This window comes from Aquarana catesbeiana, linkage group LG04 (genome assembly GCF_042186555.1).
Source record: "Aquarana catesbeiana isolate 2022-GZ linkage group LG04, ASM4218655v1, whole genome shotgun sequence".
NCBI classification, from domain to species: domain Eukaryota; kingdom Metazoa; phylum Chordata; class Amphibia; order Anura; family Ranidae; genus Aquarana; species Aquarana catesbeiana.
Window position 1 is genome coordinate 219,384,525 of NC_133327.1, and position 23,979 is coordinate 219,408,503.

Sequence of the window (23,979 nt, forward strand, 5' to 3'; positions counted from 1 at the left end):
AGCCTGTGAAAGGACCGAAGAATACGTGCCATAAAGGAGAAGGATGATTACTGGTTGGCAACCCTCCTTGACCACCGTTAAAAGAGGAAGGTTTCAGAACTCATCCCGTCCCCACAAAGAGTGCAGAAGATCAAATCTCTTGAGGACACGTTAAAAGAGGATTTTGTTGAACGTTTTTCCTGACTCCAGTAGGTTACAATGTTGTGGAATACGTTTTGATTCTTCTGTTGGTCAAGAGAGGAGCGTTGGAGAAGGCGTCCGCCTAAGTGAGGCATTTCAGAATTTCTTTAGTCCTCGGCGCCCAGGGCTGTCAGCTTTCACATCCCATCGGCAGCATCTGCATCACATGGTGGACAATTACCTCGGGGCCAAAACAGAGATGGAGAGCTTTCCAGCTGACGATCCACTGACTTACTGGGTCATGAGAATAGACCACTGGTCAGAACTTGCCCAGTATGCTATTGAGTTGTTGGGCTGTCCTGCATCCAGTTTGCTTTCAGAACGGGCATTCAGTGCTGCAGGAGGTTTCGTTACTGATCATAGAGCGCGTCTGCCCACAGACTCCTTGCACCATTTGACTTTTATAAAAAATGAATCAGTCCCGGATTACCAGCTATGAAGCCCCTGATGCTGATGTCACTGATTAAGTCTTTTTGGGATGTGGATTCTCGGCAGAACTTCGAGGCTGCCTAGCTTTAAGGGTGTCCAATCATTTCATCCGGAAGAATGTTTTTGGTATAGGTTTCATGGGCACAATTAACACCCTAAGAGTAATTTTTCTGCACCTGTTGGACAGGTGCAAATCCAGGGCCGGACTTACCATTGGGCTTGACTGGGCTCAAGCCCATGGGCCCCGTCCAAAAAGGGGGCCCCACAGACCCCAGCCGAGTGTACTCGGTTATACTCAGCTAGTTCCGCTTAGTCACACGCCTAGTCCCGCCCTATGATGGACATAACAGGGACTGGGCGTGACTGAGCGGAGCTAGCCAAGTACACTCGGCTATGTATGTATATTGGCGGCTCTCGGCTCCACTCACAGTCAGGCCCAGTCCCGCCATTGGACCTGTGTTATGTCCATCATAGGGCTGGACTGCAAAAGGAGCCGAGAAAAGCCGACAGGAGCCGAGATAAAGTACTAAAGTACTAAACTGTCTCCATTTACAGACAATTTGTCTACCTGTTGAATGATGGATCCCTAAACACTTTGAGATTCTTTTGTATTCCTTTCCAGCCTCATACAGTTTAACTACTCTTGATCATACATCTTCAGAGAGTTTCCTGTTGTGAATCGTGAATCAGATGATGCTTCCTATGCACCACAATCCTAAAATCTTTAAATGTCTTTTATTAGTCAAAGTAGTTCTAAACCACAGCTCCAAACGCATTTCCTTAATTGGACTCCAGGTGTGCAAACTACTGATTCCAATTGGCTTTCATTGAAGTAATTAGTCTATGAGTTCACTTACCTTTTTCTCCAGTACGGTGAATGTTTAATGGGTGTATTCAATAAAGACACAAGAAATTAGAATTTCTTCGGTGTTATCAGCATAACCCCTTTGCGCCTAAGGGTAAAACCAGGGCTTTTTTTCAGCTGGAACTTGGTGAAATTCAGTTTCACCACCTGTGGCTCGGGACCTTTTCTCCCTGCTGAGCACTATCCCTTGTAAACACAGAAGTCCGACTTCTGTGTTTACAAGTGACAGCTTGTCTCTCAGCAGTCCCCACAAATCTAGTCTCCTGAGTGGCTTCCACTGAGTGCAGGATGGGGGCAAGGAAATGTGGGTGTCTGGGGTGCAGTGCAGATGCTGACACCCCCACTGGATGATCTCCCTGCAAGATAGAGAGGCGGAGCCATTTACAGTGTGTGGGAGGGAGGTCCTGGAGCCGGCTGGGAAGAGCGGTGAAAGTGAGATGTGGATGGGGGAAGCAGAGGTAAACAGCTGTGGAAGAAGGCTGAACTCTGCACTCTGTGTGTAGCGCAACCCTGAACTCTGCACGTAGCGCACCCATGAACTCTGCACTCTGTGTGTAGCGCACACCTGAACTCTGCACTCTGTATGCAGCGCACCCCTGAACTCTGCACGTAGCACACCCATGAACTCTGCACTCTGTACATAATCACTGCTGGTATTTAATGTCCCTTTAAGACCCTTCCACTGTTTGGAGGGTGTGTGTGGGGGTCAAGGGGGCTTTGGGGGGTCATGGTTGAGTTCCTGCACCTATTTTCTGAGAAAAAAAGCCCTGGGTAAAACAAATCTTAATGCCTAAGCCTAATTTTGCAACTTTGACATAAGTTAGTAAACCTGTACTTATCATCATAACTACTTTGTGCATCCAGGTGGATTATACCTTGTGTTGTTCATGAAAAATTGGGCTTTCATTTGGTGGTAAATGGTAATGGATATCTCCTGATTTTTGTTTTTTTATTATCTAAGAAAAACTGTCCCGAAATAAAAAATAAATAAAAAATAAAAAAAAGTTGTTTTTAAATTAGGTGTATATTTCTTGCTACTACCATTACCTACCACCAAAGAACAACCCAAAATGATTTCTCCTGCTCATAACGATTGCAGTGATACCACAAATGTGTATTTTCGTTGTTGTTTGTACCCGTAGTACAGACCAGAAACAATAGTGCGCGTTTTGTTTTTTATTCTGTCTAAAACACACTGACACTCAAACTGATACTAATTAAAAAAAAAATCCTGCCCAAAAAATACTGACCCTGACCTTTGATCCTGACCTTTACCCAAACACTTTGGAGCTGACCTAGATCGAACCTTGTTTTAGTTATTTTTTAAATTATTATTATAATTGGGTTTTTTTCAGCACAAAGGGAGATACACAAATATAGGGCCCCAAGGAAAAAAGCCCAGTCCAGTGGGGCCGCATATTTGCATACATCCGGCGTGAAGAGGTTAAGCACATTGGATTGTGTTTGTCTATTGTTGTGACTTAGGTGAGGATCACGTCACATTTTATGGCAAATTACTGCAAAAAAAACCCTGTAAATTCCAAGGGCTTCACATACTTTGTCTTGCTACGTACACTGGGACCTGCTGAATGATGGGCTTACACTCCTTTACTATCGCAATTGTTTAAGTATCCTTACATGATGTATCTGTAACTTAGGTATTGGTACTCTCAAGCACAACTTTATTTCAGCTACTTGTTCTGACTATATTGCCACATATCAACCAATTTGTGAGATACCTACTTATTTTCTTCTGTGATTAGATGAACTGCAAGTGGACTATAGGTCATGGCCCATTTGCAACTATCATTAGTCAATCCTATTTTAATATTCTATGATAAAATTTAAATGAGACTTTCTAGGCATATGCAGCGCTTGGAATATACAATATATACGATAGATAGATATATATATATATAATATATATATATATATATATATATATATATATATATATATATATATATATATATATATATATATATATATATATATATATATATATATATATATATCTATCTATCTATATATCCACATATACATATATACATATATATATACCTCTCTCTCTCTCTATCTACATCTATATATATCACACATACACACACACCCTTCACATTTTTGTAAATATTTTATTATATCTTTTCATGTGACAACACTGAAGAAATTACACTTTGCTACAATGTAAAGTAGTGAGTGTACAGCTTGTATAACAGTGTAAATTTGCTGCCCCCTTAAAATAACTCACACAGCCAATAATGTTTAAACCGCTGGCAACAAAAGTGAGTACACCCCTAAGTGACATGTCCTACATGTCCAAACTGGGCCCAACGCGTCAATATTTTGTGTGGCCACCATTTTTTTCCAGCACTGCCTTGACCCTTTTGGGTATGGAGTTCACCAGAGCTTCACAGGTTGCCATTGGAGTCCTCTTCCACTCCTCCATGGCGACATCACAGAGCTGGTGGATGTTAGAGACCTTGCGCTCCTCCACCTTCCATTTGAGGATGCCCCACAGATGCTCAATAGGGTTTAGGTCTGGAGACATGCTTGGCCAGTCCATCACCTTTACCCACAGCTTCTTTAGCAAGGCAGTGGTCGTCTTGGAGGTGTGTTTGGGGTCGTTATCATGTTGGAATACTGCCCTGCGGCCCAGTCTCAGAAGTGAGGAGATCATGTTCTGCTTTAGTATGTCACAGTACATATTGGCATTCATAGTTCCCTCAATGAACTGTAGCTCCCCAGTACCGGCAGCACTCATGCAGTCCCAGACCATGACACTCCCACCACCATGCTTGACTGTAGGCAAGACACACTTGTCTTTGTATTCCTCACCTGGTTGCCGCCACACATGCTTGAGACCATCTAATCCAAATACGTTTTATTGGTCTCATCAGACCACAGGACATGGTTTCAGTAATCCATGTCCTTAGTCTGCTTGTCTTCAGCAAACTGTGGGCTTTCTTGTGCATCATCTTTAGAAGAGGCTTCCTTCTGGGATGACAGCCATGCAGACCAATTTGATGCAGTGTGCAGCGTATGGTCTGAGCACTGACAGACTGACCCCCCACCCCTTCAACCTCTGTGGCAATGCTGGTAGCACTCATAAGTCTATTTCTCAACTTCTTTGGTTGACCATGGCGAGGCCTGTTCTGAGTGGATCCTGTCCTGTTAAACCGCTGTATGGTCTTGGCCACCGTGCTGAAGCTCAGTTTCAGGGTCTTGGCAATTTTCTTATAGCCTAGGCCATCTTTATGTAGAGCATCAATTATTTTTTTCAGATCCTCAGAGTTCTTTGCCATGAGGTGCCATGTTGAACTTCCAGTGACCAGTGTGAGAGAGTGAGAGCAATAACACCAAATTTAACACACCTGGTCCTCAGTCACACCTGAGACCTTGTAACACTAACGAGTCACATGACATCGGGGAGGGAAAATGGCTAATTGGGCCCAATTTGGACATTTTCACTTAGGGGTGTACTCACTTTTGTTGCCAGTGGTTTAGACATTAATGGCTGTGTGTCGAGTTATTTTGAGGGCACAGCAAATTTACACTGTTATACAAGCTGTACACTCACTACTTTACATTGTAGCAAAGTGTCATTTCTTCAGTGTTGTCACATGAAAAGATATAATAAAATATTTACAAAAATGTGAAGGGTGTACTCACTTTTGTGAGATACTGTATATATTGTGACAATCCGGGGTGATTAGGTTCAAGTGATGCATGCAGTTTTCCAGAAACGTGCCACTCCAGACTGTGTTTTTAGGGCATGGCAGCCCACTTTTATTTAAAGGTAACAAAAAAGTTCAAACAAACAGTAATCTTCCTTCGCAGGGGGTTCCACCATCACTGTATAAACAAACTATAGCCTCCTGGCTTAACCACTGTCAGCTTCCTGCTGTTTTGGTTGCGGGCCACATCTGCCTGCTACAGACGTGCACACAGGCTGCCACCTGCAATCTTATGCCTCGTACACACGATCCAAATATCGTACGAAAACGGTCATCCGAGGAAGGATCGTACAATTTTCAGATCATGTGTACACTACTTTCGACAGCCGATCACGACCGTTCATCTGATCTTATTCAATCGGGCATGCACGAAAATTTTCCTCGTACGATTTCAGATCGTACGATTTTCGTTTAGTCAGTATAGTTGTCGTCCGAAAATACAATACAAATACATTACAACACATGACATCACTTCTGATTTTTTTTGTCTGTCGTACGAGAATTTTCGTGACTTTATTTAGCTATTCAACTTCTACTTGTGACTATTATCCGAGAAAGGTCGCACGATCGGTCGTACGATATTCGGAACGTGTGTACTAGGCATTGGACTCCGAGACCTCCTGTCTCTTTCTCCTGGAGCTGTCTCCTACTGGGACCTTCCCAACCTCCTAGGCCAGACTTCCTGTCTGCCAGGCGGAGCTGTCTCCAAGTCTGAGCACTGACCTCTTGTGCTGGGATTTTTATGAACCCAGCCCACAGGTGTGCAATTAGTATTCCTGCCAAAATCAGGCATACACTGCTCATATGCACCTGTGACACGGGGTCACATCTCCACTATATTATATATATATATATATATATATATATATATATATATATATATATATATATATATACACACACACACATACATGCACACGTGTGTGTGTTTCAAAGTAAAGGTGTGCCACGCCTGGGATGTGTGCAATGGGTGCCAGCAACCAAGACATCCCAAAAGCCTCCAATTTAGGGAAAACAGGCAAAAAGTTGCAGCATTTAAAGATTTTTTTGTAAAGTAAAGCAAATCCACAGAAGTGTAGCATATGAGTGTGTAGTTTTTGCCGGTACTTTAACGCCAACTGAATGTCATTTTGCATGAGATTGGGGATGAGGTTTTGATGGGATTTGTTACCATGGTTTAGATGGTTTACATAATTTACATAGTCTTTACATAGTCCTTCTATGTAAACAACAAAATTCCAAGAAATTATAATATGTTTCAACAAGACTAAACACCCAGCTGGAATCTGTATATAGAAATTTCAGCTTTTTATGCACCCACACCAGTTTGGTGGACTTATTCCTCCCCGATCCCTGTTTTAAAAAGCAGAAATCATCATATTAATACAATGCAAACTGATCTCCACCTAAAGAATACAAATCACCACAGGTTAATTTAAAATAAAGTACAGTAGATGTATACTGCCCCATATTGGCCTAGGAAATAAAATAATGTCTTGGATTAACACCACCTATTTTCAATCCCCAGCACAAGTAAGGATCAATGGATTCACCCATCATTTTTATTCTGATCCTAGAACCACGCCTCTGTAAGATAAGAGCAAACCCAGACATTTGCCATCCAAATATTGGTACGTCACCTAAAATTTGCAGCCTACACCCAAAATCTATTGTTCTTCATTACAAAAACAATTTTAACCCTCCCCAACCTACTAGCAGAAATAGAATGTTACAGTTCCCTCTCTAATTTTTGTATTATTTTTGCATTAAATAGTTTGATCCCAAACAGAACAATTCAACATCAGTCCACAATTCAATATGTCTCATAAATAATCTCCCCGAGACCTGGCTAATTTACCACCCACCCTCCATAGGATTAAACAGCAATCTTGCGGTGGCACACCGGAACATTCTTGTGATTTGGGAGGTGTAGCATTTTGAAAATGAACATTATGCCCTGCACATCCGGCTACCAAGTCACTTGACACCCAACCAAAGTTATTAAGTGTTGACATCATGGCTCACTTAAAAATGGGTGGCTGTAGAACAGGCAGCTTACAATATCCCATTAACCATTCTTTCCTGGTGCACAGATAATGTTCTACTCAGCATGCCATTTCACCCCACCATTGGCACCCCTTGGAGAATGTGTAGGAAGGTTTTCCAGGGGAGGACATTTTTCCCCTCCTCCCCCTAATTCAAGGTAACCCTTCTTTCCTGCCAAGTATAGAAGATCCCTGTTTTCCCATGTTTCATACCCCTGACTTCCTGTCTCATACCCGGAACACAGAAGAGTCTACCACAGGGGCGCTCAGCCACTCAGAGCAAGCAATGTATTCTATCAATGAATACAAAGCTTCCTCGGAGTCAGAGGTTGTGACATCATCAGACCACCTGTTTGACTCAGCTAATCAGGGGAAACTTTGGATTCTTTGCTAGAATACATTGCTTGCTCTGAGTGGCAGTAGACTCTTCTGTGTTCCGGGTATGAGACAGGAAGTCTTGGCTTGCACCCAGAACACAGTGCCTTAGCTACCTACAGTTTATAGCGCACATCCAGCACCCTCACAGGTTAATGAGGGAGACGGTTTGTTTGGACCAGCTTGGCCCAAACTAACTATGTAAAGTGTGTGGAAAAATCTTTTTTAAGCTTTGACAATAAAACCTAGAAGCTGATTGGTTTCTATGCAGAGCTGCACCAGTTTTCGCAACCCACCCTCCCCAGTCTCCATTAGCTAGGAAGCCACATCCTGCACATCTGGAAATGTGATACACAGTTGTGCTCATAAGTTTACAAACTCTGGCAGAATTTATGATTTCTTGGCCATTTTCCAGAGAATATAAATGATAACACAAAAACATTTTTCACTCATGGTTAGTGTTTTAATGAAGCCATTTATTATCAGTCAACAGTGTTTACTCTTTTTAAATCATAAGGACAACAGAAACTACCAAAATGACCATGATCAAAAGTTTACATACCCTGGTGATTTTGGTCTGATAACATGCACACAAGTTGACACAAAGGGGTTTGAATGGCTATTAAAGGTAACCATGCTCACCTGTGATCTGTTTTCTTGTACTTAGTGTGTTTGCATAAAAGGTCAATGAGTTTCTGGACTCCTGACAGACCCTTGCATCTCTCATCCAGTGCTGCACTGACCTTTCTGGATTCGGAGTCATGGGGAAAGCAAAAGAATTGTCAAAGGATCTGCGGGAAAAGGTAGTTGAACTGTATAAAACAGGAAAGGGATATAAGAAGATATCCAAGGAACTGAGAATGCCAATCAGCAGTGTTAAAACTCTAATCAAGAAGTGGAAAGTGAGGGATTCTGTTGAAACCAAACCATGGTCAGGTAGACCAACTAAGGTTTCAACTGCCAGGAAAATTGTTTGGGAATCAAAGAAAAACCCACAAATAACTTCAGGTGAAATACAGGACTCTCTGAAAATATGTGGCGTGGCTGTTTCAAGATGCATAATAAGGAGGCACTTAAAGAAAGATGGGCTGCATGGTTGAGTCACCAGAAGAAAGCCATTACTACGCAAATGCCACAAAGTATCCCACTTACAATACGCCAAACAGCACAGAGACAAGACTCAAACCTTCAGGCACAAAGTCATTTGGAGTGATGAGACCAAGATTGAGCTTTTTGGCCACAACCATAAACACTACATTTGGAGAGGCGTCAACAAGGCCTATGATGAAAGGTACACCATTCCTACTGTGAAACACAGAGGAGGATCGCTGATGTTTTGGGGATGTGTGAGCTACAAAGGCACAGGAAATTTGGTCAAAATTGATAACAAGATGAATGCAGTATGTTATCAAAAAATACTGGAGGAACATTTGCATTCATCAGCCAGGAACTGCGCGTGGGACGTACTTGGACATTCCAACATGACAATGATCCAAAACACAAGGCCAAGTCGACCTGTCATTGGCTACAGCAGAATAAAGTGAAGGTTCTGGAGTGGCCGTCTCTGTCTCCTGATCTCAATATTATTGAGCCACTCTGGGGAGATCTCAAAGGTGCAGTTAATGCAAGAGAGCTCAAAAATTTATAGGAACTGGCTTTTTGCCAAGAGGAATGGGCAGCTTTACCATCTGAGAAGATAAAGAGTCTCATTAACAAATACCACAAAAGACTTCAAGCTGTCATTGTTGTTAAAGGGGGTAATACATGGTATTAAGAACTGGGGTATGTAAACATAAATTCTGCCAGGGTATGTAAACTTATGAGCACAACTGTACAATGGCCCTTTTTGGTCTGAGGTGAGATGTATATTGCAAAAATGTACAGATTGTCTTCCTTCTGCTGCACCATTATAACATATCTAAATTGACGTATAAACGTCCAATCTTACCAAATTTGATTAACACAGCGAGACGTTGTATTCCAGACTGTGGTAACCACAGCATGCTCCCACAGTTATGGGGTTGGGTAAAATAAATGACATCTCAACAGAAAAATGCTCTCACAATAGATTTTGGAAGAATGGCACTATTGGCATGTGTTCTTTCTCGCCCCGGAATAAAAAATCTTGTTAGAGGCATCAGTGCGTGAGCTAAATGGAATCTGACCAAATAATAGGAGAGACCTGTACTCCACAACTTGGGGTGGAAAGTAGTGGATACTACACCGCTCCTGCTTCACTGCCTTTCCCCTGGTTTTCATGGCCTGTATCCTATATACCTTACAGCCCTTACCCGTTCTGTGCCCAGCTTTGCTTTAGGTTACATTTAAATCCATAATTTTTTGTTTCCCTTCTGTTCAGAAAATGTATCTTCGAAAATAAAAGTGCATGCATAGTGATCACAAGGATCTAGTTGTGTACTGAAAACTTTACATCAGACACAGTATATACTGGCCTTAAAACAATGTACAAGGGTTCTTCAAAAAGTTTCCACATTTTCTTTTAACTCTATTAAATATAAATAAGCGTGGAAACTTTTTTAAAGACCCCTCGTATTCAAGTGACAAAGTATTCCTTCAGTACTGAATGTAACGGCCTGGCTACATAGCCTCGATATTTTGTATATAAACCCTAACCGAAGGGCATTTCTATGCAAGCCTAAACGCTGTTTATCTTCAAAACTGATGTTCATTTTTTAATACTAATTTACATTTTTTTCATCCTTTGTTGCTGATCTCCTGCAGCCACTTTGCAGCCTTTTTTCGTCTGCAAGCATATACTCCAGCAATTGCTGTATGTCACTTCATGATCAGTGTGCATGATGGAAGTCAGTGTGGGGTTCCTTCTGATTGCAGCAATTATACATTCCTACACAAAGTGAAGGCATGTAGTCTACATTTGGAGACCGCATGTCAGGATGAAAGCACAGAAGCATTAGAAAGAGAAAGTGCCTGAACAAGGACCTTTATGGAGGGATCACCAGGTAATATTTCAATAAAAGCTGGCGAGTACATGACTTTTGAAATTAAACGTCACACTGCGCCACACTGCTGCGACTTGAGATCCGACTTGTGAGACTCAAGTCACGTGACATGTGTAAATATCATGTTAGTCAATGAGAGCAGTCTTAATTAGCACTGCTGAAGTTGCTCTGAGTTTAGGAAAGGTTCCTGTTCTACTTCAAGGCGACTTCTATCCGACTTGTGCCCATAGACTTTAATGGAAGTTGCCTCCAAGTCGGGTCTTATCTTAATTAATGAGATTTGGATCTGACATTACAGAAAGATTGCCCAGGCATTCCCTGAATTTGCCTCGAAATTGCTTCGAAGTTGCCACGTAAAGTCGTGCTGACTTTCAGGTCACAGCAGTGTGAACCGCTTCTCTTCTCTTTTATACCCTGTAGCTCCTACAGTGCAGGTTAATTTGTATTATCTTTACAGTACACTTTATACTGTATTTTGTATTGCTGTAATCATTTTTATATGACTAAATGGTTGTGGAACGAATCTTCATTATTTCTTATGGGAAAATTTGCTTTGATATATGAGTGCTTTGGATTACAAACACGTTTCCAAAACAAATTATGCTCGCAATCCAAGGTTTTACTGTGGAAAGATCTCCCTCTTACCGGTTCTGCCATAAGAGAACTGCTTATGCACTTCTGTCACTGTGCTAGCAGGGAGATCAATGTGCCAGGACCATATCTATATAGACACACACACACACACACGTGTGTTTGAGCTTTGGGGTGCACACCCTAATGCAATATTCTGCGCACACCTATATTGGCAGCCATGTCTCTAACCTCCATACCAGGTCTGCAGCCTCTTCGGCATTCAACACCGATTGTCAGATGACTCTGGAACCAAGAGCTAAATAGAGGAAAAGCACCTCCAAGGTAGTTTTCTCAGAAATACTACCTGTACTTCAAGCCACACTAGAAAGGCAGAGGAAGATTAGGGAAGGCTGAGGAGCTGGCGTAGAAAGGAGGGGTTTGGTTTCCTGGAGAACTGGGCCGACTTCTCAGTCGGTTACCAGCTCTATAGAAGGGACAGACTGCACCTAAATGAGGAGGGTGCAGATCTGCTGGGAGTGAAGTTGGCCGAAAAATTAGAGGGGCTTTTAAACTAGGCGATGGGGAGAGGGTCCAGAGGTCGAGATAGTCAGCGCGGAACAAATTCCAGAGGGTAGTATTGGTGGCATTAGTGGTAGGTTGACTAAAGCACTGCAACCCGAGGTAAGTACAGTAACAAGTATTTGCAACATCAGAACACCCAATAAGGAGATAGTATGCGACCGGTCTAAACTACATGGTACGTTCACCAATGCCAGGAGTCTGGCGGACAAGATGGGAGAACTAGAGCTACTGTTGTACGAGGAGGATTTTGATTTTGTAGGAATTTCAGAGACTTGGTTCAACAGCTCTCGTGATTGACTGGCAACCGTTCAAGGGTATTCACCATATTGCAGGGATAGAGAGGGTAAAAAAGGGGGAGGGGTATGCCTGTAAATCAAAAATGATGTACAAGTGAATGCGAGAGACGACATCACTAATGGAGCAAGGGAGGAGGTGGAATCCTTATGGGTAGAGCTACAAAGGGGGGAAACTAAGGGGAAAGTAATACTGGAAGTATGCTATAGGCCCCCTAACCAGACGGAGGATGGGATAAAATTTTAGAAACAAAGAACACGGAGGAAAAATGGGTATGCTTTAAGAGCATATTAAATAGGGGTATTAGCCAGTGCATCCCAATGGGAAATACATTTAAAAGAGTTAATAAAAGTCCTGGGTGGCTTAACGCCAACATAAGAATGCATATAAAAGCAAAGGAGAAGGCCTTCAAAAAATACAAGGCTAAAGGATCATGATCAGCATTCCAACTTTATAAAGAATGCAACAAGAAATGTAAGGGTGCAATCAGGGCGGCTAAGATAGAACACGACAGGCACATAGCGGAGGAAAGTAAAAAAAATCCCACAAAATTCTTTAAGTACATAAATAGTATGAAAGGGAGGTCAGATCATATTGGTGCCATGAGAGGATGGCAAAGAATTGAATTTGAATTATGGCAATAATATTGAATTTATTCTTCTCCTCAGTCTTCACGAGGGGAATCGGGGGGCTTCAGTAACCAAAATTGCAATGTTTATCCTCATGACACGTCACAGGTGTCACAGAAATAGACTTGAAAAACTTAACATTAGTAAGTCACCGGGACTGGATGGCTTGCACCTGAGGGTCCTTAAGTCAAGTACATTATATCACAAAAGTGAAAACACCACTCACATTTTTGTTAATATATTATTATATATTTTCATGTGACAACACTGAAGAAATGACACTTGGCTACAATGTAAAGTAGTGAGTGAACAGCTTGTATAACAGTGTAAATTTGCTGTCCCCTCAAAATAACTCACACAGTCATTAATGTCTAAACTGCTGGCAACAAAAGTGAGTACACCCCTAAGTGAAAATGTCCAAATTGGGCCCAATTAGCCATTTTTCCTCTAGGTGTCATGTGACTCGTTAGTGTTACAAGGTCTCAGGTTTAAATGGGGAGCAGGTGTATTAAATTTGGTGTTATCACTCTCACTCTCTCATACTGGTCACTGGAAGTTCAACATGGCACCTCTCGAGGATCTGAAAAAAAGAAATGTTGCCCTACATAAAGATGGCCTAGGCTATAAGAAGATTGCCAAGACCCTGAAACTGAGCTGCAGCACAATGGCCAAGACCATACAGCAGTTTAACAGGACAGGTTCCACTCAGAACAGGCCTCGTCATGGTCGACCAAAGAAGTTGCATGCACGTGCTTAGCATCATATCCAGAGGTTGTCTTTGGGAAATAGACATATGAGTGCTGTCAGCATTGCTGCAGAGGTTGAAGGGGTGGGGGGTCAGCCTGTCAGTGCTCAGACCATGTGTCGCACACAGCATCAAATTGGTCTGTATTGCATGGCTGTTGTCCCAGAAGGAAGCCTCTTCTAAAGATGATGCCCAAGAAAGAAAACAAACAGTTTGCTGAAGACAAGCAGACTAAGGACATGGATTACTGGAACCATGTCCTGTGGACTGATTAGACCAAGATAAACTTATTTGGCTCAGATGGTGCCAAGCGTGTGTGGCGGTAACCAGGTGAGGAATACAAAGACAGTGTGTCTTGCGTACAGTCAAGCATGGTGGTGGGATTGTCATGGTCTGAGGCTGCATGAATGCTGCCGGCACTGGGGAGTTACAGTTCATTGAGGGAACCATGAATGCCAACGTGTACTGTCATATACTGAAGCAAAGCATGATCCCCTTCCTTCGGAGACTGGGCCGCAGGGCAGTATTCCAACATGATAACGACCCCAAACACACCTCCAAGATGACCACTGCCTTTCTAAAGAAGCTGAGGGTAAAGATGATGGACTGGCCAAGCATGTCTCCAGACCTAAACCCTATTGAGCATCTGTGGGGCAGCCTCAAATGGAAGGTGGCGGAGCGCAAGGTCTCTAACATCCACCAGCTCCATGATGTCGTCATGGAGGAGCGCAAGAGGACTCCAGTGGCAAGCTGTGAAGCTCTGGTGAACTCCATGCCCAGGAGGGTTAAGGCAGTGCTGGAAAATAATGGTGGCCACACAAAATATTGACGCTTTGGGCTCAATTTGGACATTTTTACTTAGGGGTGTACTCACTTTTGTTGTCAGCGGTTTAGACATTAATGGCTGTTTGTGAGTTATTTTGAGGGGACAGCAAATTTACACTGTTATACAAGCTGTACACTGACTACTTTACTTTGTAATTACTGTGTAATTTCTTCTGTGTTGTCACATGAAAAGATATAATAAAATATTTACAAAAATGTGAGTGGTGTACTCAATTTTGTGAGATACTGTAATTGCCAGGCCATTGTTCTTAATTTTTATGAACTGTCTACTGACTGGAATTGTACCAGCTGATTGGAGAAAAGCCAATGTAGCACCAATATTTTAAAAAAGGGCCAAGATACATCCCTGGGAATTACAGACCAGTTAGCCTAACATCAATTGTATGCAAGCTCTTGGATGGGATGATAAGGGACTAAATACAAGAGTTTAGTAATGACAATGATATTATTAGCAGTAATCAGCATGGATAGATGAAGAATTATTCCTGCCAAACCAATTAACCTTCTATGAGGAGGTGAGCTGTCATCTAGATAAAGGAAGACCGTAGACGTGGTGTATCTGGATTTTGCAAAAGCATGTGATACAGTTCCCCATAAACGTTTACTGTACAAACTAAGGTCCATTGGCATGGACCATAGGGTGAGTACATGGATTGAAAACTGGCTACAGGGGCGAGTACAGAGGGTAGTGAGAAATGGGGAGTACTCGGAATGGTCCGGGGTGGAAAATGGGGTCCCCCAGGGTTCTGTCCTGGGACCGATCCTATTTAATTTATTCCTAAACAACCTGGAAGATGGAATAAACAGCTCAATCTCTGTATTTGCTTACGATACTAAGCTAAGCAGGGCAATAACTTCTCCGCAGGATGTGGAAACCTTGCAAGAAGATCTGCACAAATGAATGGGGTGGGCAACTACATGGCAAATGAGGTTCAATGTAGGAAAATGTAAAATTAAGCATTTGGGTGGCAAAAATATGAATGCAATATACTCACTGGGGGGAGAACCTCTGGGGGAATCTAAGATGGAAAAGGACCTGGGGGTCCTAGTAGATGACAGGCTCACCAATGGCTTGCAAAGCCAAACTGCTACAAGCAAAGCAAACAGAATATTGGCATGCATTAAAAAGGGGATTAACTCCAGAGATAGAACGCTAATTCTCCCACTCTACAAGACTTTGGTCCGGACGCACCTGGAGTATGCCGTCCAGTTCTGGGCACCAGTTCTCAGGAAGGATGTGCTGAAACTGGAGAGAGTCCAGAGATGGGCAACAAAACTAATAAAGGGACTGGAGGACATTAGTTATGAGGAAAGGTTACGAGCACTGAACTTATTCTCTCTGGAGAAGAGACGCTTGAGAGGGGATATGATTTCAATGTACAAATACCGTACTGGTGACTGGAATAGGGATAAAACTTTTCTGCGAAAGGGAATTTAATAGGACACGCGGCCATTCACTAAAATTAGAAGAAAAGCGGTTTAACTTTAAACTGCGTAGAGGGTTCTTTACTGTGAGAGCGGTAAGGATGTGGAATTCTCTTCCACAGGCAGTAGTTTCAGCAGGAAGCATCGAAAAATTGAAAGGACTATTGGATAAGCACCTTAACGACCACAACATGCAGGGATATACAATGTAATACGGACATAAAATCACACACATAGGTTGGACTTGATGAACTTGTGTCTTTTTTCAACCTCGCCTACTATGTATCTATGTAATTATGTATTTATCAGAGGAAACAAGTAGCATATTTAGCATCATGTCATTTATATTAAATACATTTTACACTACACTTTTTCCTTTTAATGATTAGAGGTTTTCTATGTGAGCAGGGGCCTGTTTGTACACAAGCTTAAAAATTAACATCGTAATTAATTCCATCCACTGAAATATTTATGCACTGGCTAATTATGGAATAGGTTATGCTACTACAGCTATGCTTAGAAGGTCCAGGAAGGATAGTCCATAATAAGAATAAAATAGAACCAGAAAGAATATATATTTTTAATGTGTTTGTGTGCAATTTGCAGAGTTTGCATGTTTTTGTGTAATGTGTAGATTGTGTGTATGTAGGGCTTTCTTATTGCAGGCTGGACAGAGGGAGCCGCTGAATGCAGGAATTTAGCAGGTGTCAGACCCTAGAACAGAGTGACCCCCTCCTCGTGGTGACTGTATTGTCCCAGCCATGATGTCACTATTGGGATCAGCGAGGGACATGACTTTTACCTTTCAGGTAAGTGACTTTTGATCACCAATCATGGGGTACTATTATGCCCACTGACACAGGAGCACCATTCTGTCCTGTGACACAGGGGCAACATTATGTCTGCTGACATGGGCATTCCACCCTGTCTCCTGACACCAGAACATTTATTACTTCCACTGATGTAGTGACAGTTTTTACTCATACTGCACACTGATGTAGGAGCATTTTTAACTTCCACTGACATAGGGGTGTTTTTACTGTCATTGACCACTGACACTGGGGCATGTTTTACCCCCACTGACACAGGGATATTTATTACTGCCACTGACCACTGATGCAGGGGTTATTTTTCCTTCCACTAGCTGCCGACATCAGGCCATTTATACTCCCACTGACATAGGGGCATTACTTCTAATGACAACCAATGCAGCGATGCAGGGGATTTTTTTTTTTTACTTTACTACAGCAACGCAGGGGCCTTGTTAACTCCCACTTACCACTGATTCTGGAGCATTGGTTTACTACCAGTAAAACTGAGGCCCGTTTTATTCTCACTGACCACTGATGCAGGAACATTTTGTTACTCCCACTGACCACTGATGTTGGAACTTTTTTACCTTCACTGACACAAGGGCATTTTTTACTCCCACTGACCGCTGGTTTTGGGGCATGGTTTACTACCAGTAAAACTGGGGTAGTTTTTACTCCACATGACCACTGACACTGGGACATTTTATACTCCACTGATGCTTTTTACCCCCGCTGATCACCAATATAGGGGCATTTTCTTACTCCCACTCACCACAATCTGGCATCCAAACAATGTGACAGACAGTAACTTGGCCATTGGAGACCCCTATTTAAAAGCCACCATATTCTCCACACAATGTACACAAATAATGAACACGGAATTCATTATTCAAAGAATACACAGTGACAGTTAATTTTAGTTGCTTAAAATCTTGTTCACACATATGATGGTGGCTGGCATTTTTCCACACTGGATGTACATCAGTTGTTTTCTATGTGCACTGCTTACACTGTAACATAGCCCAGGGGTGTGGTGCAGTGAGCTCTGGTCTGGTTTTTTGCATAAATGTTTTATTGAGTAAACGAGAAGAAACAATGGAGAGGTTCCAAAGATTACAATTTGGGTATTTGGGTACATATGTTGCCTCATCCCTTCCCATAACAAGCAAGGAAAAATATACTAAAAACAAGAAAAAGAAAAGAAAGGAGATCTGTATCATGTATTGCAGCTTATTGCTGGGAATGCTTCCTTGAGTAACATGTAGAACAAAGACTTTAGCCTTTAGGTAGACAATCAAAATAAACAGTAAGCAGAGTGGCAGGTAGTTAAGCATCAAGGTATCCCAAGATCCCAAAGCAGTCGACCTATTGCCCTCTCTTCATGTGCGAAAGTGGGCGAGCAAGTCCGTCTTTACACCAAAAGACTGCTGTGATGGTGTCTGCTGTCTAGACCCAGCCTAATGGGGGAAAGGTAGGTGAGTAAAGAGGGATACTAGTAATCAGAAAAGTTGAGGGGAGAGAAAAAAAAAAAAAAGAAAAAAGAAAGGAAGGGGAGTAATAAGATAGAGAGGGGGGGATGGGGAATAACACCATCTGCCATTCCTGTCTCCACCTGTGGAATCAAGTCCAGGGACACCCCACCCATGGTGTAACAGGTAGGCATCAAAAGGAAAGAGAAGGTCTAATAGGGATTCCTATACCCTGCCAGGGTTCAGGAATTGTCCCACAACAGTCTTTGGTATGATAAAGAGCTCGGAAAATTGTCCAAGATGCCCAAGTGTGAGAGAATTTAGAGATGTTTTCTTGTGTTGATCAGCTCCTCCATCTCCGCTATGTGTGTAATACTTTGAAGCCATTCCTTCATGGAAGGAGGACAGGGTGATTTCTAGCAGACTGGGATGCAAAGCCTAGCAGCGTTAATCATATGCATATCAACCATTTTGTAGTATTGTCATTTAGGTATCCTAGAAGGATGGAGGAGTAATTTCCAGGGGGAGTGAGGAAATCACGATCGTCGTGTCATGGACCTTACGCCAGAAAGGCTGGAGCACCGGACAGGACCACCAGATATAGAGAAAGGTACCCACCGCCCGATTACACCTCCAGCAATGATCAAAGATTGTAGGCATTTTATGGAGCAGAGACAGCGTTTTGTGCCATCCAGGAGAACCATTCTCCTAGATGGAAACATTCAAGGAACCCTTATGAATATATAAATTATTTTGCTCCCATCCCTCGTCATCTACATCCATGCATAGGTCAGTCTCCCAGTAGGTACGATCAGATTGCAGACTAGCAAGAGGGTCACAAAACAGAGAGGTGTATAGTGTTAAGATTACATGACTCTGGGGAGTGGACTGAGAGCACAGAGACTCCTGCACCTATTGAAGTGTTCCCGACAGGACAGGTTGTCTAAGAAATGTTTAAGTTGGAGATAAGACCAGAAAGTAAACAAAGCTGTGTTGGAAAGCTCCGTAAGCTCAACGAGCCGCCAAAAATAACCTCTGGGGAAAAAAAAATTTTGGCCAATACCTCTGCCTATGGCCATTCAGCAAAAAGAAAGAAAGGAGGGCGCACCGACCTAGTGCATTACAACTGGTAACATTTATTAAAGAAAATTAAAACAGAAAATGAATACTCACAAACGAGCATGAATGTCAGGCATGAACAAATAGCTGCAGGTGAGCAGTACAAACATCAAAAAGCCGGGAGCGGACATCAGGTAGATGAGGCAATGGCTGACGCGTTTCGGGGGAGAACCCCTTTCTTCAGAGCCTACGCGGGTAGTGACTGCTCACAAGAGCTCCTCTATATATATGCATGTGTATAACTATGCATCCCAATCACCACCAGCACCATCCCACAAAGGCCACGCCCACCCACACAGGAATCACGTCAGTTACGTCACCGCGTTCAGAACGATCGGATTTTCCGACAACTTTGTGTGACCGTGTGTATGCAAGACAAGTTTGAGCCAACATCCGTCAGAAAAAATCCTAGGATTTTGTTGTCGGAATGTCCGATCAATGTCCGACCATGTGTACGGGGCATTAGAGTTACATGCACTGTCAAAGGCATGTAAAGTGGCCCCATTAAGGGGATGTGAAAGAATTGCTGGTGACACATGCTTTCTGGGGAACCAGGGTACCAAGCGCAAGTTAAGCCCTGATATTAAGTGTTCCAAACCGACCCACCCTTTACAGCCCGCCTGGACCTTCCAGTCCACCACCCGGGTAGTTGAACCACCCAGGAATATCGCTGTAAGTCTGGTAGACCGATACCTCTATTAGACTTGGGGAACACAAGCTTTGCCCAACCTATCCGCACAGATTTGTTATTCCACAAAAAAGTCCTACACATAGCCTTATAGGAAGTGAAGAAAGACGGTGGTAAGGGCATGCTGCATTTTTACCGCTGTGCACAGGTAGGTACCGCATGTCACCACACAGCAGCACAACACACTGTACTGCTATGCCGTGACATGAACAAAGTGTTAACTTTGTGCACTTTGAATAAAGTCAAACAAAACAAAGAAAACTATGTGATGTGCTGAAACACATGTCACACTGCCCCCTCACAGCAGCTGAAACTGACAGCTGTCCTTACTCTAACCTGAACTAATAAGTGTGCAGCACAGTGGGTATGGTCTCTTACACTCCCCAGTAAATGAAAATTCCATTTCCTTTCTGTTTTCATTAATCCTACCAAGTTCTCCACTGTGGATAAACTACACACTTATCATAACATAGGTATAACATGATTTTTGATTATTTCTACATCACTGTACTCCTCTCCTTGCATCTAGTTTGTTAAAATTTTAACTGTTTTAAATCAAAAAGGATTTTTTTTTTATTGCATTTTAGTTTAAATATGAGATCTGAGGTCTTTTTGACCCCAGATCTCATATTTAAGAGGTCCTGTCATGCTTTTTTTCTATTACAAGGGATGTTTAAAATAAATTAGAAAAACTTTTTTTAAAGCTCCCCGTCCCGCCGAGCTCGTGTGCAGAAGTGAACACATACATGAGTAGCGCCCGCATATGAGAACGGTATTCAAACCACACATGTGAGGTATCACCGCAATCGTTAGAGCGAGAGCAATAATTCTAGCCCTAGACCTCCTCTATAACTCAAAACATGCAACCTGTATAATTTTTTTAAACGTCGCATATGGATATGGTTTGTCGCCATTCCAAGAGCGGGCGCAATTTTGAAGCATGACATGTTGGGTATCAATTTACATCATCTTTCGCAAAAAAAAAAAAAAAAAAAAATTGGGCTAACTTTACTGATGTCTTATTTTTTTTATTCAAAAAAGCATATTTTTTCCAAAAAAGTGCTCTTGTAAGACCGCTGTGCAAATACGGTGTGTTGGAAGACAACATGATATAATATCTTATTTTTGGAGTTTCTTTTTGGTTGATACAACCAAGCCTTTGCTTTCTTAGGGACGGTTGGCCCCGCCCCCTCTGACGCCAAGGGGAAGCCATTGGGAAGTCCCCGTGCTTCAGAGCGGGGTGGGATCCCCTGGGTAGCTCACCATGTGGTCCCACCCTTAGTTATAAAAGAACTGTCACCTGAGAGGACGGTCATTACTGCGGGTGCCTCCCATTGAGGTGGATCGGTGGCGGAGTGCGGGTTTTTTCTTTTTCCCGGTCCGTCGGCGGAGCGAGAGAAGAAGATGAATGGACTTTGTGGAACATTTTTTTTTGTAATAAAGGACTTGTCCCAAGATGCGGTTGTGGTTTTTTAACATTTTGACACTTTGTTTGTGAAATGGTAGGGGTACAATGTATCTCTTACCATTTCAAACAGGAGGGGGCCAGGATCTGGGGGTCCCCTTGTTAAAGGGGGCTTCCAGATTCTGATAAGCCCCCCAACCGCAGACCCCCACAACCACAGGGCAAGGGTTGTGGGGATGAGGCCCTTGTCCCCATCATAAAAAATAAATAAAAAATATAAGTTGCGCTAAATATGAATATAATATGAATACCAGACCTGAAGGGCCTGGTATGGAATTTGGGGGGGCCCCCACGCAATTTTTTTTAGATTTTGGTTTGTGGTTTCCCTTAATATTCATAACAGACCCAAAGGGAATGGTATGGATTTTTGGGGGACCCCCATGCCGTTTTTTTCAATGACTTTTATCTGTATTGCCGAGACCCGACAATTCATTATAGCCGCGAGTAGTTTTAAATGACTTTTTTCCTTTAGAAATGTCATTTTGTGCAGGAACTGTTCTAAACACGGGAAAAATGCACCACTTTACAGACATACTATAGACACCCCCCCAGGTACGAAATTTAAAGGAATATTTCACTTTTATTGTTTCACTTTAAGCATTATTAAAATCACTGCTCCTGAAAAATGGACGTTTTTAAAACTTTTTTTTTGCATTGATACATGTCCCCTGGGGCAGGACCCAGGTCCCCAAACACTTTATGACAATACCAAGCATAAAAGCTTTTAAAATTAGCACTTTTGATTTCTCCCATAGATTTTCAAAGGGTGTTCCGCGGCTTTCAAATTTGCCGCGAACACCCCAAATTGTTCGCTATTCGGCAAACAGGCGAGCACCCGATGTTCGACTCAAACATCGGGCTCATCCCTAGTTATAACGCTATGCGGGCAAGCTTCAAAAGGACCATAGCTGACAAGATGATTGATGAATGTCCTGCTACAGAAGATCAAAGGGCCAGCTAAGATTGAAGATTGACCTAGGATACAGAGACATGATACATGGACAATGCTGCCCCTAGAGGTCAATACAGCAGGACGGACAGTAATATAATATATTGAGGAGGACTGCGCCATAAATACTGTGATTCGTCAAAAGTCTAGATGGGATGGCAATGGGGTTGGGTCTGGATGGTGTATGATTGAAGTATAAAGGGCTAAACGAGTCAGAGAGCTCCTTCTCTCTCTCCATCTTGAGCCCAGCTAAGGATATCGTATCTAAAGGACAGCTTTGCGATAAGTATATTTGATGGTTCTTGTTATATGCGTTCTAATATCTTTCTTTAGTATTTTCATGTTAGCGGTTTCCTATTTTCTTGGGAAATAAATAAGACGTTACTTAGTGTATTTTTTTTCATAGCTAACCTTATATCATTGTGCTCATCGGTGTTTTAATAGACTTGCTAACTAGGGGAATAGACAAGTTAATAAATATATGCAATAAATAGAGGGAATCCGTAACCACCCTCGAATAATATTTATTGTACCAATTACTTCATATGGCACTCCAGAAGGCGTGTGGAATTTATTTCTGCATAGAATCCAAACCCTAATGTATTTTTGTCTTGAGTCCCTATAAGCTAAGCCCTCAACTACACCTAGAACTGGAAGCCTTCTCTACCGTGGACAAGATTTCCGCTGGTTCATGAATTCTGAAGCCCTGCGTGAGTGGTCCTGAAAGCTCTATAAGATATTTCATCAGTGAGCGGACACGAAAATCTGATAATGGCTCCACAGGACCAAGTGCATAAACTGTTTAAACGTTAAACAAAAAGGCTTTTATTTGTAAGCAAATCAAACCCCCTGTGTGCTGAATCCCTGTGGTCAGGGGTGTAGGCTCTTTCCCACCCGAATATCACTTCAGAGCCTCCCAAATTCTGGGTCCCAAATAACTCTATTTAGACAGAGGACTGCAAGTCAGTCCTCTCCTGATTGACTCTACACCCGGGAATTCCTCACCATTCTGGGTGACCCCCTGAACACTACCACACTTCCCTTAAAGGGACCATACCCCAAATATCGGTGCTATATAGCACCCATCCAGAACCCAACCTTGGCATCCTGTACACATCCCCCCTCTCTGCCTCTACGCGGAGGTGAGATGACCTCCTCCATGTCTTTACCTGCTGCTTGCAGCATCTGAGCTGACTTCACCCAAGACATGCCATAGGTACACTGTCTCTTTAGATGACAGTTTTTAGTTTTAAACGGTTTTTGCAGCTGCAAATGCACTCTGCCAGCATCCAAGACACCAGTTGTAAAGTTTGGGAGATGATAGCTCCACGGGACCAAGTGCATAAACCATTTAAACTTTAAACAAAAAGGCTTTTATTTGTAAGCAAATCAAAAATAAAGCTTCATTCAGCACACAGCACAAAAATATAAAACAAAGTCCACTTATCTTCAGCATAAAATAAAGTCCGCCCAAACAGAATTAGAGAAAAGGCACATACAGTTTGTGGCCGGGTTTTCACCCCAGAATTTTAAGAGTCCTTGTTGAATCTTTAGCAGCTTCCAAACAGATACACAGCTCATCACAACAGGTGTAATCACCTACTCCTCCTCACCACCACCTCTCACTACTTCCTTTCTTTTATGAGCTGTTTCCTGGAGGCCTTTAACCCCCTGTGTGCTGAATCCCTGTGGTCAGGGGTGGAGGCTCTTTCCCACCCGAATATCACTTCAGAGCCTCCCAAATTCCGGGTCCCAAATAACTCTCTATTAAGAC